A 16,687-nucleotide genomic window follows, 5' to 3' on the forward strand; every position below is an offset into this window, starting at 1 on the left:
ATCTTCCTTCCTTCCTTCTTTCTTTCTTCCCTTTTTATAGCAGCATAATACTCTCTTGACCATCATGACTAACAGTAGAGGCGAAACAGATCGTCACCATGAAACAGATGAGCATATGGAGAAATGAGCACGTATCGTCTGTGAAATGGTAAAGTGGACATTGTTTTTTAAAGTTTTATGGACATATAATTTACATGCAATATAAATCATAGTACAATCATACTAAAGAGTTGTACAATCATCTCTGCAATAAATTTTAGAACACTTCCTATTTTTGTAGTCATTGTTCTCAGCTCCCCCTTTCTCTCCAACTAGAAAACAATGAAAGCAGTCACTCTATAGTTTTACCTGTCCTGAATTTCGTATAGAGGAACATATACCAAAAAACGTGTGTGTGTGTGTGTGTGTGTGTGTGTGCGTGTGTGTGTCAGAGCAGAACAGAGAAAAACCTCAATCAAAAAGAAAGCAGAAGAATATTGAAAACTAGAGCACATTTTAAATGGGAGATTATATAATAATGTGCTGGATCTTAACCTAATTGCCTCTGGAAGAATCCGTCTTCCAGTGCACTCTGCATGATAGCAAGTCTATCCATAGTCCTGGTCCATGGCCAGAGGGACTCACTAGAGGTAAGAGTCCTGTGCGAATCCTGCAGATGGACTTGGGACTTTCATCGTTATTCATGGCCTTCTGCAAACCAGCCATTCACAGCTTAAGCTCTGATTTCATTCTCTCCTTTGGATTTGGGCTTTAGTGTTCACAGTTCTTAGATCACACAGGCTTGCATGCCTCTTCTATGTGGGTTTAGTGGACAACTTACTTAACTTGCTGCTTGTTTGAAGATAGAACTTTAAGACTCCAGCGGTTCTTTTTTCTAATAACCTAGCACCAGGCACCATCTAATTTCTTCACTACACTTTGCTCTAACACCCATATCTTCCGTAATCTCATCATTGTTTTTGGAAGCAATTTGACAATTTTTATAAAAATCTACAATCTCCTTGGAGATGCTTTTAAACATTGAAAATGTTTACTGAAAATGAACTAAAATCCCTGAAGAGGGAAAAATAGTCTATCCAAACATGAAAACTATTCAACAGTGTACAATAGCAAGTGTTTGTATTTGCTGCCATAAACTTTATTAATATATTATGGTAAACATGGCTAACTTTATAGTGACCACAGCTTCTTGTAGTTTGTAAAATGACAGCCTATCAGAAGAGTCCTAGTAGCAAAGTGGGTTACACATTGAACGGCCAACCACAAAATGAAACCACTGACTGTGGTTAGTTGTTCAAGGTGTAAAGCACTATGCTGTTCCAAAGGAGCAAAAATAAGGCTGTTTGCTTTTGTAAATATTTAGAAGTTTGAAATCCAGCAGGGAAGTTCTGCTCTATGAGTTTGAATTGACTTAGCAGGAGGTAGATAGGGATATGTAATATAGAATGCAATTGTGGTAGTTACATAATCTGGGGTCAATTTGAGAATTAACAATGTAGGTAGGTGTGGAGTCTAGCCTGTCATTCAGGATGTAGCCAACAAGGCCTTTGTGTGACATGGACTTCTCCAGAGGATTCTGGGAACTCCAGTGTTTTCCTCTTTGGAAGTCGGAGACACTCTCTCTCCCTGCTCACTCCCTGGAATACGCTCCACTGACAAGACACGTGGCACTATGCTGATAGACCCTGTGCTTTGGGAACTGGAGGAGCCACATGGAGACCCCTGCCAGTGCTGAGATGCTTCTATCACCACTGGATCCACAAGATTTTGCACCCACAGGCCTGTGATCTTTCTGTTTTTGACATTATTACATGTGTTTCATGAGTCTGAAGAGGACTTTATAGATTGGTATCAGACATATCGGCTAATATTGGACTTAGGGACTTGATCTGGACTGGGCTGGGGTGCTTTCTCAATCTTCAACTGCTCTTGTATATAAAGCTCTTTCCTGTACCCATATGAGTGTCTATGAATTTGTTTTTCTATTTTACCCAGACTAACACAGCAATTCTAATAAATACTATTAAAAATAGGTCAGATGGGAAAACAATCTAAAAACTCTTTGTCATTTATTTAGTTGCAAGTCAAAATGACCATGTAGAACAGATTGTAAATCTTCACAGCAGTAGACAGCCTCATCATTCTTTGGAGGCCAGCTGGTAAGTTTGAACCACTGTCCTTGTGATTAACAGCCTAACACATAACCTACTTCACATCCAACTCAAATAATTAAATGGATGTGTGAATTAGAAGAGAAGTTTGAATTATCCACACTAAATGGCTGAACAATGCTTATTTACTTGCATTAGAGAAAAGAAAGGGGAAGGAACTTTGGAATTTGTATTACATATTTCTAAATTTCTCAAACATTATAGACATTATTGTGTAAATTTTAAAAGCCATCCGTGATAAGAACATATATAAACTTTGGGGGTTATTTTAGGTGATTTGTGTGTAAGCAAATAATATTCAAAGTACAAACATTGTGATAGTCTTTTGTTTAATTGCCAACAGATGCAAGTGATTTGGTAGTTATCAGTATTTTTACTTAATGGATATAAACAAAGATAATTTATTTGTAAATCTCAAAATAAATAAAAGCAGCTATTAAATGAAACTAATTTCTAACTCAAGATGTTACAGGCATATGTGCTTACATCTTGTATTCATCCAAATGTTATTGAAATCCAAATGAACCCAAATATAAGATAGGGGAAAATAAAACTATATAGTAGAGATAAAACTAAGAATATAGGCCATCCCAAAGTAAAAAATAATAGTTGACGGTCTATTAAGGGAACAATATACTAGGTATGTGGGTTTCAAAGAGGGGTAGTTTGTGAAGTGAAGGTTTTAATCTGACCGACATCTCCAAAGTATACAAAATGTATAGGAGTTCTTAATACCAACTAAATCTAAATAAGAAGACATATGAAGTAAACTTGGAATGTGTCTTGGACTGGCCCCCAAAGGAGAGTGCAGTCAATCTGCAAGATTCCAGTCTGATGCTTTCTGAAGTGCCCGACTCCTGGCAACCAAACATTATGTTTGAGGAGGGGCAATTTTAGTGCCTTGTGTGCAACAAATGTTGCCAATTATTGGTAAATTAAATTAAATATGACTTATTGTTAGAGAAACTAAAACTATTTGGTCTGTAAATCCAATGCAGGAAAGATAATTATATTGCAATATTTATGTACATTATATTATTATTATTTTAGTTTTAAGATAATGAGTTTCTATACCTATTTATTGTAACATAATTAATCAGATTTATCTACTTTCTCAAGTTTACTTAGAATAATCTTATTTTTTAAAATCATTTTATTGAGGGCTCATACAATTCTTATCACAATCTCTACATACATCCATTGTGTCAAGCACATATGTACATTTGTTGCCATCATCATTCTCAAAACATTTGCCTTCTACTTGAGCCCTTAATATCAGTTGTTCATTTTCCCCCCCTCCTTCCCTACTGTCACCTCCCTCATAAACCCTTCAGAATCTTATATATACATTGGTTTCAAATCAGGAAAGATACATGGACCAAGAAGCAGTCATTTGAACAGAACAAGGGAATGCTACCTAGTTTGTAATCAGAAAAGGTGGGCATCAGGGTTTATCCTCTCACCATACTATTCAATCTGTAAGAATATGACATCGAGATTGGAGGAAAGCTTTTTATTTCCAATCATTTTATTGGGAGCGCTGAAAAATATTGTAACAATTAATTAATTCAATCAGATCAAGCATAATTGTACAATTGCTGCCACCATCAATTTGTACAGACATCATTACAATAAGTCCCTTCCCCCACTTCTCCCTCTACTCTTCCTATACCCTCTGGGAATCATTACTCCCATTACTATTTCATACGCCGAATGATTTTAATTATACAAATGGACCTACGCAGGTCTAACAAGATTAATGATGTAAGACTAAGATCATAATGGTAAGGAGAGGAAATATTAAAGAACTAGAGGATAATTATGTATTTCATCAGTGCTAATCCACACCATAGCTATATCTTCCCTTCCATGTGGCCCTTCTGCAAGGGCCTGTTCAATTACCTTACATGTGGATTTTGGATCTACACTCTCCCCATGGTCCTTCATGTAAATTTTATGACATTTTTGAACTTCTGATACATACTCCTGTCAATGCCTCGTGATCACACAGGCTGGTATGCTTCTTCCATGTGGGTTTTGTTGCTTCCTTCTAGGTGGATGCTTGTTTAATTTCAAACCTTTAAGACCCCAGATGCTGTAACTTTTAAAAGTTGGGCAGTGTCTGCCTTCTTCACTGCATTTGCTTATGCACCCTTTTAGTCCTCAGCATTTGGGTTGGGAAGTTTAGCATCACACATCGCCACATTATTAGAACAAACCATTCTTGCACTTGTAAGATTTGAGTAGAGGTCCAAAGTCTATCTGCTGCCTTGTATTTGTGTGTGTGTATAGTTTTTAGTTTCTTCTTCTTTCTTCTTTTTCTTTTCTCCTGTCCCATCATCATGTTTACACATAATTCACCACTCAGTAATTCTTCTCAGATATGTTTCAATTGATCAAACATGACCAGGAATGCTACACCATCCTCATCATCCATTTTAGTACCCTTGCTTTTCCCCTGTGTCTGTCATTATTGGCTCAATGCCCACCCCCCTGGTCTCCTCCTAGCCCATCCGCCCCCCCCCCCAACTCCCCCAATCATCAATCCAGTTGCTGTGTCCTTGGGCTTGCTTATCCTGCCTATCTTAAATAGATAGAAATCAAAAGAAAAAAAAAAAGAAAGACCATACAAATAGTTCCTAGTCCATTATCCTGACGCAGAGTAAATGAGTATCTCCCTGTTTAACAGAGAGAAGGGCATGTTATAAACCCCCAATCCAGTCCTGCTTTCTCTCGGGGTTCCATATCCTGGGACCCTCTTACCCAGCAGCACTATATACCTTTTAGTTCTTAATTTTAATGACTGAAAGGCACACCTCCTACAAACCCCATTGTTCTTCCTGCAGTCAGTGATGGAGTCGGCTAGTGCTCCCTACCCCTTACACCTTTAGACCTTTAGTGTGGCCCCCCTGTGAGCAACCTCCATCCAGTCAAGATAAGGTGGCAAATGCTGCCCCTAAGTCAGAAATCCAAAATTGGGACTTCTCAGGGACTTTGTGGCTTTGCTCCCATTGCTGATCTCTTGCAATCCCACTCTTGGTTTGGCCCATGTGGGCAGGCCAGATAGTCCACTTTCCCTGGACAGTATCTTCAGTGCTGTCCTCTGTAGTACTATCATCCAGGGAGGGGACATCCTGTCTCGAGCTGGGAGTCATCCTGCACTCCTGTCTGTGAGCAATCTGTTCTAAGCAAGAATAGCCTCAAGGGTTGACGCACAGGAATGAGCACTTCTCTCTCTCTCTCTTTCTGAGACATAAACAATATCTTTCCCTTAGTGGATTAATGCCCTGCTTACTCATTGCTATCTTTTTTTCTGTCCCCCCCCCCTCACTCCTCTGTGGTCCTTAAAGGCATGGGGTGGGGGGGCGGTCTTTCAGCCCAGGTGCTATCTGCATCTATTTTCTTTCTTCTTCTTCTTTTTTGAAATGACATATGCGTCATTGACTTTGGTCTGGCTCATGCCAGAGTATCTGGTACTCAGCCTGGGACCTGTGCATTACGTCCGTTCTGCTGTTGGAACTTACCTCAGTGGATTCATGCTATATTTGTCCTTTTGTGCTTGGCTAACTTCACACAGCAAAATATCAAGGAAGAAAGTGTTTTAATAACCTAGGATATCTAGATGATACTGCCTCAATTGCAGAAAGTGAGAAGGACTTGAAACACTTGTTCATGAAGGTCAGTGAATTTCAGTATGAAATATAACTTTAATAACAACTCAATATAAAGGTAATCAAATCTTCACAATTAGACAAATAGCATCATGGTAAATGGAAAACATATTGAAGTGATTAAGGATTCATTTTGCTTGGATATACAATCAGTGATCATGGAAGCAGCAGGCAAGAAATCAAACCATGTGCTACACCGAGCAAATCTCTTGCACAAGTTTTTGTTTTTCTTTTTAGTGTTGAAGAGAAGGATGTCACTTTGAGTATTATGGTGCACCTATTCCAAGCCACACTATCCTCAATTGCCTCATATGCTTATGAAAATGAGACAAAGAATAAAAATGACCAAAGAAGAACTGATGCATTTGAAAGGGGAAAATATTGAAACATTTTGGATGGCCAGAAAAAACAAATTTGTCTTGATAGAATTACAACTAGAATGCCCCTTTGGAGATAGGATGCACGAACTTTGGGCATGTTATCAGTAAAGATCTTCCCCTGGAAAAGGACAGCGTGCTTGCGAAGACAAAAAGAGAATGAACCTCAAGAAGATGGGCTGGCATAGTGACTGCCAATGAGCACAAATACAATCCTAATGAGTGATGCAGGGTCAGGCAATCTTGGCTCTGCTGTAAATAGAACTGCACTGAGTTGGAATTGACTCAATGGCGACTACCAGCAACAATAGCATACATATGGATGAAGACAGGAAATTGGGTGTGAAGATATTTCTTACTAATAAAAATTCTCTCAATTTACTATTAGATCTTTAGAAATTAGCTAGTTAATTCTTCATTGAAAAGTATGTATTTTGTATTATGTATTTAATATTCCTATTTAAAACTCAGTGAAGCACATTTGTACATTATATTTGCCAAATTGTATCTTAACAGGCTTTCATATGTTTCTAAAAAAAAAAGTCTACAATCAATTGCTTGAGAATCAATGGTTTCTCTTCTTGTGCCACACCGCACCACAGGAATTTAAGTATAGCATTCAGTAGTCTTATATGCATGGTGCATTTTTAGGTGACTAATGTAGTATATGGAACTTTGCTGGTTGTGAATTGACTTTGATCCTCCTGATCTGCAGTTCGAAAGCACCAGCAGTTCCATTAGAGAAAGATTGAACTGCCCCCCCCCAGGGGTCGCTAGGGGTCAGCACTGACTCCATGGCAGTGGTTGGGAATGTAGTATAACATATTCCCATATTATTTAATCACAGACTATTTCGCATTTGAACTCAGTTATCTAGTAGCATCATACTGTATGGCACTGTAGCTTCAGAAGTTACTTCAGAGCTTTATGAAAAATACCTGACCATGTAAAAAACTGAGTACCACAGTGACCCATAGAGTTTCACTGATTTGCAGAAATAGAATGCCAGGTCTTTCTTCCTAGTCTATATAAGTCTGGAATCTCCGCTGAAACCTGATCAGCGCCATAGCAATGCACAAATCCAAATGGATGGACTGGTGTTAAATCTGCTTGTAACCCATCATCCAAAAATAAGATCTGGGTTTCCAGTATGGGAAGTAAATGATGTCTCATGGGACCACCACCCAAACACAAGATAGGCTTTTGTCTGGTCCTTTGAAATAACAAATTTCTTTTTTTTAAAAGAAGCTTTCTTCGTGTCTGAAACTGACAATTAATGTCAAGTAAGAAAAAGTACTGGATTTTTCCTTAGGAAATTTGATAAAAAATATTCTGCAATACCTTTTTCCTTAAGCATATGGTCTTTTGTAAAAAAAATATTAAATTTACATTGATCCTACCATTTTAAACACTCAGATTAAGAAAATAAGGCACATTATACTCTAAAGCAAGGATGTAGTATGGGAGTTGCATTCCTTTCTATTGCACAAGTTAAATGCTTTGTTAGAAAGTGCATCATCAGGATTGTGGCATATATTATTCATTCTACTTCCTTTCCAACAATTGAGTGATACTATTTTGTACAGAAAGCTTAAGAGTTGCTGGGCTCCCTGTATGGTGTAAACAGTCAACATGGTTGGCTACAAACTGAAAAATTGGAGGTTGGATCCACTCAGAATGCCTTAGAAGAAAGGACTAGTGTTTAGCTTCTGAAAAACAAGCCCTTGAAAACTCAACAACACGCATTTCGACTCTGACACACGTGGGTCGCCAAGAGCTGGAAGTAACTCCACAACAGTTGTTGACTGGTAAGAGGTTCTGGAACAATATTGCTAAAGCCATGCCTGTATGGAATGCCATTTTAGAGGAGGTGGCGTGGATGGAGGCCGGGTGCACTACATAATAGAACATGCTACTGCTGCCCGGCAGATGTAAGTTCAATTCAAGCAGGGCAGTGTAGACCACATATTGGTCAGCACAGGTCAAGACCGTAGTTGGTTTTGACTTTTAGGCTCCGTATAAAAGTGAAAAGCTTCACCTCCTTCCCCCAGGCACACAGTGGAATCTAAGCAGGTAAAATGCTAATCTCTCTGGTTGGGCAATGTTTTGAGTCATTTAAAAGGCAATGAGTATCACAATGAAAATTTCCCAGAAAACAGAAAGCAAAGCTGGCAATGGTAAGCTGACCTTTGATGCTTGCATCTGGAGCAATCCGCCTGAAACGATTTACTGCGTGGAAATGTGCTCCTCCTCTGCTTTTTGGCTCAAGAGTCTGTCTTGGGAATGAGCTATTAACCATGGACTGAACACACAGACACACTGTGTCAGTGTGTGGGCTGCAAACAAAGCTGCTGGCACAGCTTCTTTCCACCCTGCCAGGGTGGTTCAGTCTGAGGCCAGCTCCCAGGAGGAGGAATGTGCATGTCCAAGGAAGAGGACGAGAGAAAGCCCGATCTCCTTTATGTTCGTGCATTTTTAAAATAGACAAGTTTAAAATACTGAATGCTTGTTTAAACAGTAAAAACGTTTCTTTAATACATTTAAATGGCGCTCAGAGCATTTATCCATATGCCTTTCTTTACGTATCCATGCAACTAAAATAAAACTTCAATAATGAGCATTACAAATGCGTGCAGAAATGTCCAAGTACAATTTGAGCAGGGAGGTGCTTTTCAACAAAGATAGAGTAAGTAGTTCCAAATCCCTTTGAAGAACTTGCAATAGCGGCTCTCCATCTCCACACCTTTCCCACATACAGACACAGCGTAAGTCCCGCAGATTTTCTCTGAAATTCTTGGAGACTTGAATTTGTGGCAAAATACAATTTTCTGTTTGTCTAATAGTGATTTATCTTTCAGCCACTGTGAAAATTATTAATAATTTTCACCCCAACAAAATTAGAAATCTGAACATTTTCTTTCTACGAAGAGGTCAATATCTTCCTTGGGAAAATTCATACATATTTCAAGTTTATTAAAAGGAAATACTAGGGACAAAATGATAGAGAGAATTTCCCTCATTTTGTTACATATGGCATTTTGGAATATATGAGAATTTAGTGAAGACCTTCATTTTTAGTTTCAGATTCAGACTTTTAAAAATTATTCCTAGGTAAACAGTAAACATATATATACACAAGATTTTTTAAATACTTATTGATTCCTCCCCCTTTTATATTGTATGCTTATTTCCCTCAAAATTCAGAAAAGAAGACATACACATTTCAAAGGTAGGAAAATCAGGAGCATGGATGTCTGGGAAATGCAGTGCTTCAAAAGAAGTGGTTGGTTTACTGAGCCACATGCTCCAAAGACACAGAACCACCTGGAGCCCGAGAGATGACAATTGGGTGCTAAGTTGATACTAAATTGATCTTTTACATGGATAAGGATATCAATAATAATGATGGTCCCAGCACTGGGAAGGAAAATCGTTATCTGCTCCTTCAGTGAGTGAAGAATGATATAAGTAAATGAATAGTGGACTTTTAAAAAAGATGAGAAGTCAGTGGTTTGGGCCTTCAAAAGTTAGGCTCTTAAGGGGGAAAATGTTAGTAAAAGTTCTGGTATATGTGATAAGGTCAAGGTCACCTACTACTTTGGGGGCATCAAATCACAGTAATTAAGAACATGAGCTTGGAACCAATTTAACTTAGGCCGTTTATTAGCTGTTGGTAACTTACTTAAGTTTGGGGGATGTTAGGTCACTACTAGGTAAATTGGGAATGCTATTTTCAATCTTATAGAATTAAAAACATAATTGAGTGACATTTCTGTATATGCTGAATGCGTAGCTGTTGTCTAGTAAGTTTTCTTATTGTCTACTGTATGAGGAGGACTATGACAGGAGAGTGCCACATCCTGGCAGTGTTCCGAGTGCTCTCAGGTTCAGCAGTAGATGAAAGGGAGACTCAGAGACTATCTTGATGACACATTATATTTTGCTACAATTGACTTAGAGTCTCAAAGAAATTAGCTGTCGCTCCGATGTCTGGGAAGATTGAATTTTCACCACCTGGGGATGACAATCTTATGGTAATATGTGACACAAAGGCCCTCAGTTAGTGTTCTTGGTAAACAATTTTGCAATATGTGATGATATGCTTCTAATATTATTTTAAGAAATTCTAATTATAAGCTTATTATAACATTCTTCTCAATTTGATCTTTAACGCAATTGGTGGAGATGACATTTAGTGGGTCATGGCAATGTATAAAATGTATTTAAAATATTAAACAGCCTGAAAATTATAATTGTATGAAAGAATGAAAAAAAATCGAGAGGAGAATTTTACTTTTGGCAAAATACTGTGCACTTATGTTGAGTCACTGGAAAAAATTAAGCAAGAGAAGCAAAAGATGATCATTTTAGAAATATAAAAAACATGGATTTAATTTATATAAACAAATTCAACCATGCAAAACATCAAAGAAAAAAGCTGTTAAATAACCCCGTATCATGCAATAATTTGAAGAATTTAATTTAAACATGCATTTAAGTTTTGATTTTTTTGTGTTAACTTGTTAACCTTAACCTTTGGGCCAATCTGTTATTATGTGAACACTGCTTCTGTCTCTTAGAAATTATACATGTCAAATTTCCTCCAGTAAAAGAAGCGATCATACAAAATCAAATAAAGACTTTTGAAAGGAGTCAGTGAAGCAGTCAGGATGGACAATAACTCTGAGAGAAATGCTCTAAGGGAGTCCTGACAGAGACAAGTGGAAATAATCATCGACCAGCACAAAGAAGGAGAGGACGTGCAAATAAAAAACTGTAATAATGGCAGATGCCAATACAGTTCAAAACTTCCCAATCTTCCAAATATCTCAGGCTTTGGATTTTTACCCTGGAGATACCATTAGTACATTTATGGAAAATTTCATAGTTCACTAAATTACAAACTTTATATTTAGGTCTTGCTCTTAAAGATCCATGCCCTATCTATTTAGTAGGAGGCAGTAAATTGAAAGTGGAGGGTTCAAAAACCTGTATGATTTGAAAATAAGAAAGCAGTTAAGAAAACATATAAGATCTATTACAGATGTATGCACAAATTAGAATCCCCAAAGAGTGTTATAGCTTTTCCAGGAGAGTGCAAATGAAATATCACAGTAGGAATTGTTTTTCTTCAAGGAAATTGTGCTCTAAATTTATCAACTGATCTAAAATGGTATAGTTCATCATAAGCAATTGTTAAATATTTATGTATATCTGTTTTACAGAATATAGTACTGATCATTCAAAACTAGGATATTGAACTATCATTGTTACCCTCATTATATTTCTTCCATGATCTTTCCCTTTAAGTGTCAATTTAATTCTATTCTTTCTTGGTTCAGTTTTCACATTTACTGATTGAAATGATTCATTGACTATGTGATTAATAAACAAAGAACTCAAAGCTGTAAGTTGATTTCAAATTTCATGCAAAGTTTTTTTGTAAAGATTGAATTTGTCGATGGCTTAATAAAAATTAAAATTTAGGAAAAAATAGACTTTTCTAATACAAGCAATTGCCTACCACATAATAGAATGTGAATGTAATGATTAAGAAGACATTTATTGAATAATAATGTTCAGTCTCATGGCATCTCAGAACTTATAACTTGCTTGATCTATGGATAGAAATATAAGAAAACATGAAATTATTTACCTGGAGAAAAAAAATTTCCTTTAAAAAAGGAGTTCCTCACTTATTTAAAGAATTTGGTGTCTTATAAAACAACACAGAACAAACCTTGCCAATCATTCTTTAGTCCCTGAATAAACACGGAAATGAAATAAAAATAAACAAATGAACCAAGGAAAGCTGAAATGAACCGGGGGGGGGGGGAACAAATTATTAACAAAAGATTTCAGAAGATGCTATTGAGAGTGCAGTGTTATCAGCAACATGATTTGGGGGATTCTTGAATCTCCATTTTAAGCACGCAGAGTGAGTTGATATAAAAGCGAATAGACAAAATTTATAATAAATCCAAATGAAATTTATATCTCTAAATACTAACTATGAGGGTAGAAAAACACCAGCTCCCATGGGGGCTAAGGTTTCTTTCTTCACATGACAAACCTGATAGCTGGAGAACCCGTGGATATCTCATGGATGTTTACGGGAACAGAAGTGGTCCCATTTTAGAACGGATGATGAAGCTGAGACGTACAGTGGAAGGCTAGCTGGTATGAACTTATGAAACGAAACAGTCATTGGGTCTCCTTCATCGGAGGCTTTCTGAATTAATAAGAGACTGCTGAGAGTCGAGCTAAAATGAATCAGGATAGAGACAACAGAGATTATGAAAGAAGGTCCAAATAAAATTAGAAACAGAATTCAGAGCCAGGAAATCTCTAAAAATCCATATTATTTACATATTTTAATATTCTTCTTTATATTTTAAAACTATGTTCTAGTATTTTATTGTTTGGTGTTGAACATTTATTTGCTTTAAATGAATGTTTACACAGCACATGTGTATCCATAATCCAGACACAAGTTTTTCCATGATACTGGTTGCAATCTTCAAAATGTTCGAGCATTTCCATCATTCCCACCCATCTTCCTTCCTCTCTACCTGTCTACTTTCTGTTCCCCTCCTGACCTGTTCAATTTCATTTTAGGCAAACATCACTTTTTATTCTTATATAATTGATAGCCCTAAGACATGACATGTGACAGTAAAATATTTGTCCAAATTAAATCTCCCTCTAAAGTTAAGGGGAAAATTATAAAATGAACAACAACAAATATTAAAAATCAATGCCAAAGTCTACTAAAGGTTATTGCAATGGAAGAACATATAAAGACTACAGGATAACATTCTTTAGAAAAATAAATGCTTATCAATAGGCAACTTCCTAAAGCAATTCAAAACAAGCCAAAAGAGGTGAGAAATGATAAAAGATGTAAAAGAACAACAAAAGCCAGAATTTCAAAATATTCAGAAATGATATAGTAGAATTAGAAATTAATTAGTGAAGAAAAAATATTTTAGAAGTTAAGACTACACTAAAAGACACAAAAGAAACTTAAAGTAAAAATGAAAGAATTTAGTAAAACAAAAATGCGAAAGATGAAAAAACAAAGATACCTCATAGGGAGGAAGGCAGTCTCTGAAGAAGAAAACCAATGTTAGTCAAGAAACAACAACAAAATTATTAATAATCATCTGGGGAAAATGGTTTGAACAACTTGTTAGCAAGATACATAAAGTGTCTGATAACCTAGCAATTTTACACCAAGATACATTTGTAGATCAATGTTCATTGTAGAATTGTTCACAGTAAGTAAAAGGTGAAAAAAAATGCCTCTCCAAATTAAACCAAAAAAAGTTGAATGTTTTATTTGAATCCACATATATGAGTATCCTTGAATTTGTTTCTCTGGTCAACCTGGCCTAACACACAGTCTAACATTTAGAAAAATATTAACTGTTTTCATTAATCAAATTGCTTAGTATTGCATTCAAAGTTTTATTCTGAGACTGGTTTACAGGTATTACAATTTAAAGCAAACAAGTGAATATGACAGTCAAATTCTACCATTGAATTGGTGCTTAACCAGAATTTTGAGCTAAGATATACAGATGTTAAATAAAACCTCTATCATGCTTTTTAAGGAGCCCTCGTAATAGTGTAGGCTAGGTATTGGGCTATGCAACACAAGACTGGAAATTCAAACCAGTCTTTTGTAGCAGTGAAAAGATGAGGCTGTCTCCTGCCATAAGGGACTTATCATCTTGGACACCCTGTGTAGAGACTCTATGGGGCATAATTGAATCAACAGCCCTCAGTTATTTGGGGTTTTCAAGTTTGCAAAAATGTGTTTTGAAATTCTAACCCCAATACTTATCAGAGAAGCTGGATTATCTGAAGAAGAATGTGAGATCAGGATTGGAGGAAGGTTTATTAGCAACCTGTCCTATGCAGATGGCCCACCATTGCTTGCTAGAAGTGAGGAGGACGTGAGGCACTTGCTGATGAGGACAAAGACTGCAGCCTTCAGTGTGGATGACAACTCAACGTAAGGAAGACCCAAACCCTCACAACTGGACCAAGAGGCAGCATAGTCATCATTGGAGGAAAGGTTAAAGTTGTCAAGGATTTTGTCTTACTACCATCCACAATCAATGCTTGTGGAAGTAGCAGCCAAGAGATTAAAAGACGCATTGCATTTGGTCAATCTGCTGCAGAAGACTTCTTTAGAATCTTGAGGAACAAGGACATTACTTTGAGGATGAAGGTCTGTCTGATCCAAGCCATGATGCTATTCTCCATTGTATCATAATGCATGTGAAAGATTTTCTTCTCCTGTGATACGTTGCAATTAAATCATATAAAAGCTTTTGATATCTTCCAATTTTTAATTTAAAAATAGGACAATGCCAAGTTTTTACAGCAACATATTTAAAATGACAAGTTTGAACATTCTGTGGCCTCTGAAAAAATATATATATAGACCATCAGACTTGTTTAGTCAGTTTCCTTGTGGAGGGCAGTAAATTCACATGTTATCCTTGTATCTGTTTTCAGATTAAAATTTCTATCACATAAATTGTGATAAATCTTTAAAATTTTTTGTATTATTGATGATGGTAGATGCTGTCAAGTAGGTTCTGACTCACGGTGACCCTAGGTACAACATAATTAATACTGTCTGCTTCTGCCCTATGCTCAGAATTTTGCTATATTTGAACAAATTTGTTTATTCTACTGAAAGTCTAAAGCACTTCCAATATTCTTCACAAGCACAATATAATTCAAATATATCATTTCTCTGCTGTCTTCCTTATTCACTGTCCAACTTTCACGTGCAAATGAAGCAATTGAGAGTTGCAAAGCTTAGCACAGGCACATACTTAGTCTTCCTTGCTCTTGAATATGCTAAAGAGGTTTTGTGTAGTAGATTTGCACAATGGAACATATCATTTGATTTTTTGACTGCTGCTTTCATGAATATTGATTGTGGATTCAAGTCAAATGAGATCCTTGACAAATTGAACCTTTTCTCCATCTATCCTGATGGTGTACATTGGTCCACTGGTGAAGATTTTGCTTTCTTTACATTGAGTTGCAATCTTTGATTTTCAACAGTTAGTGCTGCAAGCCTTCAGTTTTCAGGGTTTATTTGCATATCACGGGTTGTTGGTAAACCTTCATCCTATCACAGTGCAGTTTTCTTCTTCATCTAGTACATCCTCTCAGATTACTCACTCAGCACACAAATTGAACAAATATGGTAGAAGGATGCCACCCCAAGGTAGACATTTTCCGATTTGAAACATGTAATGCTTCCTTGTTCTCTTTGAATGACTATCTTTTCGTCCATTTACAGTTTCTGTATGAGCAGAATGAAGTGTTCTATCCATACCTTATTATGGTCCACACAGCCTTTGCATAACCAATAAAACACAAGTAAATTTCTTTCTAGTATTCAACAAAAATCTTTTCGATATCAGCAATGATATCCCTTATGCCATATCTTCTTCTGAATTGACCTTGAATTTTGAACAGCTCCTGTTCAATGCACTACTACAACTATTTAAAAATTATTTTCAGAAAAATTTGCATGTGATATTAATGATAGTATTCAGTAACTTCCACATACCATAGTCACCTCTCTTTGAAATGGGTACAAATGTTTGGGGTTTTTTTTTTTTCAGTCTGTTTGCCAAGTAGCTATCTTCCAAATTTCTTTTCATAGATAAGGAGTGTATCCAGTGCTTTGTTGTTGTTTCATGGTTTTAAAAAATCATTTTATTAGGGGATCTTACAGCTCTTATAAGAATCCATACATCAATTGTATTAAGCACATTTGCACATATGTTGTAATCATCATTTTCAAAACATTTTCTTTCTACTTAAGCCTTGGTATAAGCTCCTCTTTTTCCCCCCTTTTTTCCCCTACCCTCTCACCCATGTGAACCATTGATAAATTATAATTGTATTGTTTCCATATCTTATACCATCCTCTGTCTCCCTTCACCCACATTTCTATTGTTGGTTCCCCTAGGTCGATTATTGTGATAAAGTCGCTTTTTATCCCCACCTTCCCCCTACCCTCATGGTATCACTACTCTCATTATTGGTCCTGAGGTCTTTATCTGTCCTGGATTCCGTGTGTCAATATCCTTTATCTGTACCAGTGTACATGCTCTGATCTAGCCAGATTTGTAAGGTAGAACTGTGGGGTCATGGTAGCGGGGGGAGGAAGCATTAAAGAACTAGAAGAATGTCCTATGTTTCATTGGTGCTATACTGCACCCTGGATGACTTGTCCTTTCCTTGTGGACCTTCTCTGTGAGGGGAGGTCCAACTGTCTGCAGATGGGCTTTGGGTCTCCACTCTAACCCCTTTGTTCTCATTGATATGATTGTTTGTTTGGGGTCTTCTGCTGCCTGATACCTGATCCCATCTGCATCTTCCATCCGAATTTTGTTGTTGTCCTGCTAGGTGGCCACTTGTTTAATTC

The sequence above is a fragment of the Tenrec ecaudatus genome, chromosome 12, assembly GCF_050624435.1.
Source record: "Tenrec ecaudatus isolate mTenEca1 chromosome 12, mTenEca1.hap1, whole genome shotgun sequence".
NCBI classification, from domain to species: Eukaryota; Metazoa; Chordata; class Mammalia; order Afrosoricida; family Tenrecidae; genus Tenrec; species Tenrec ecaudatus.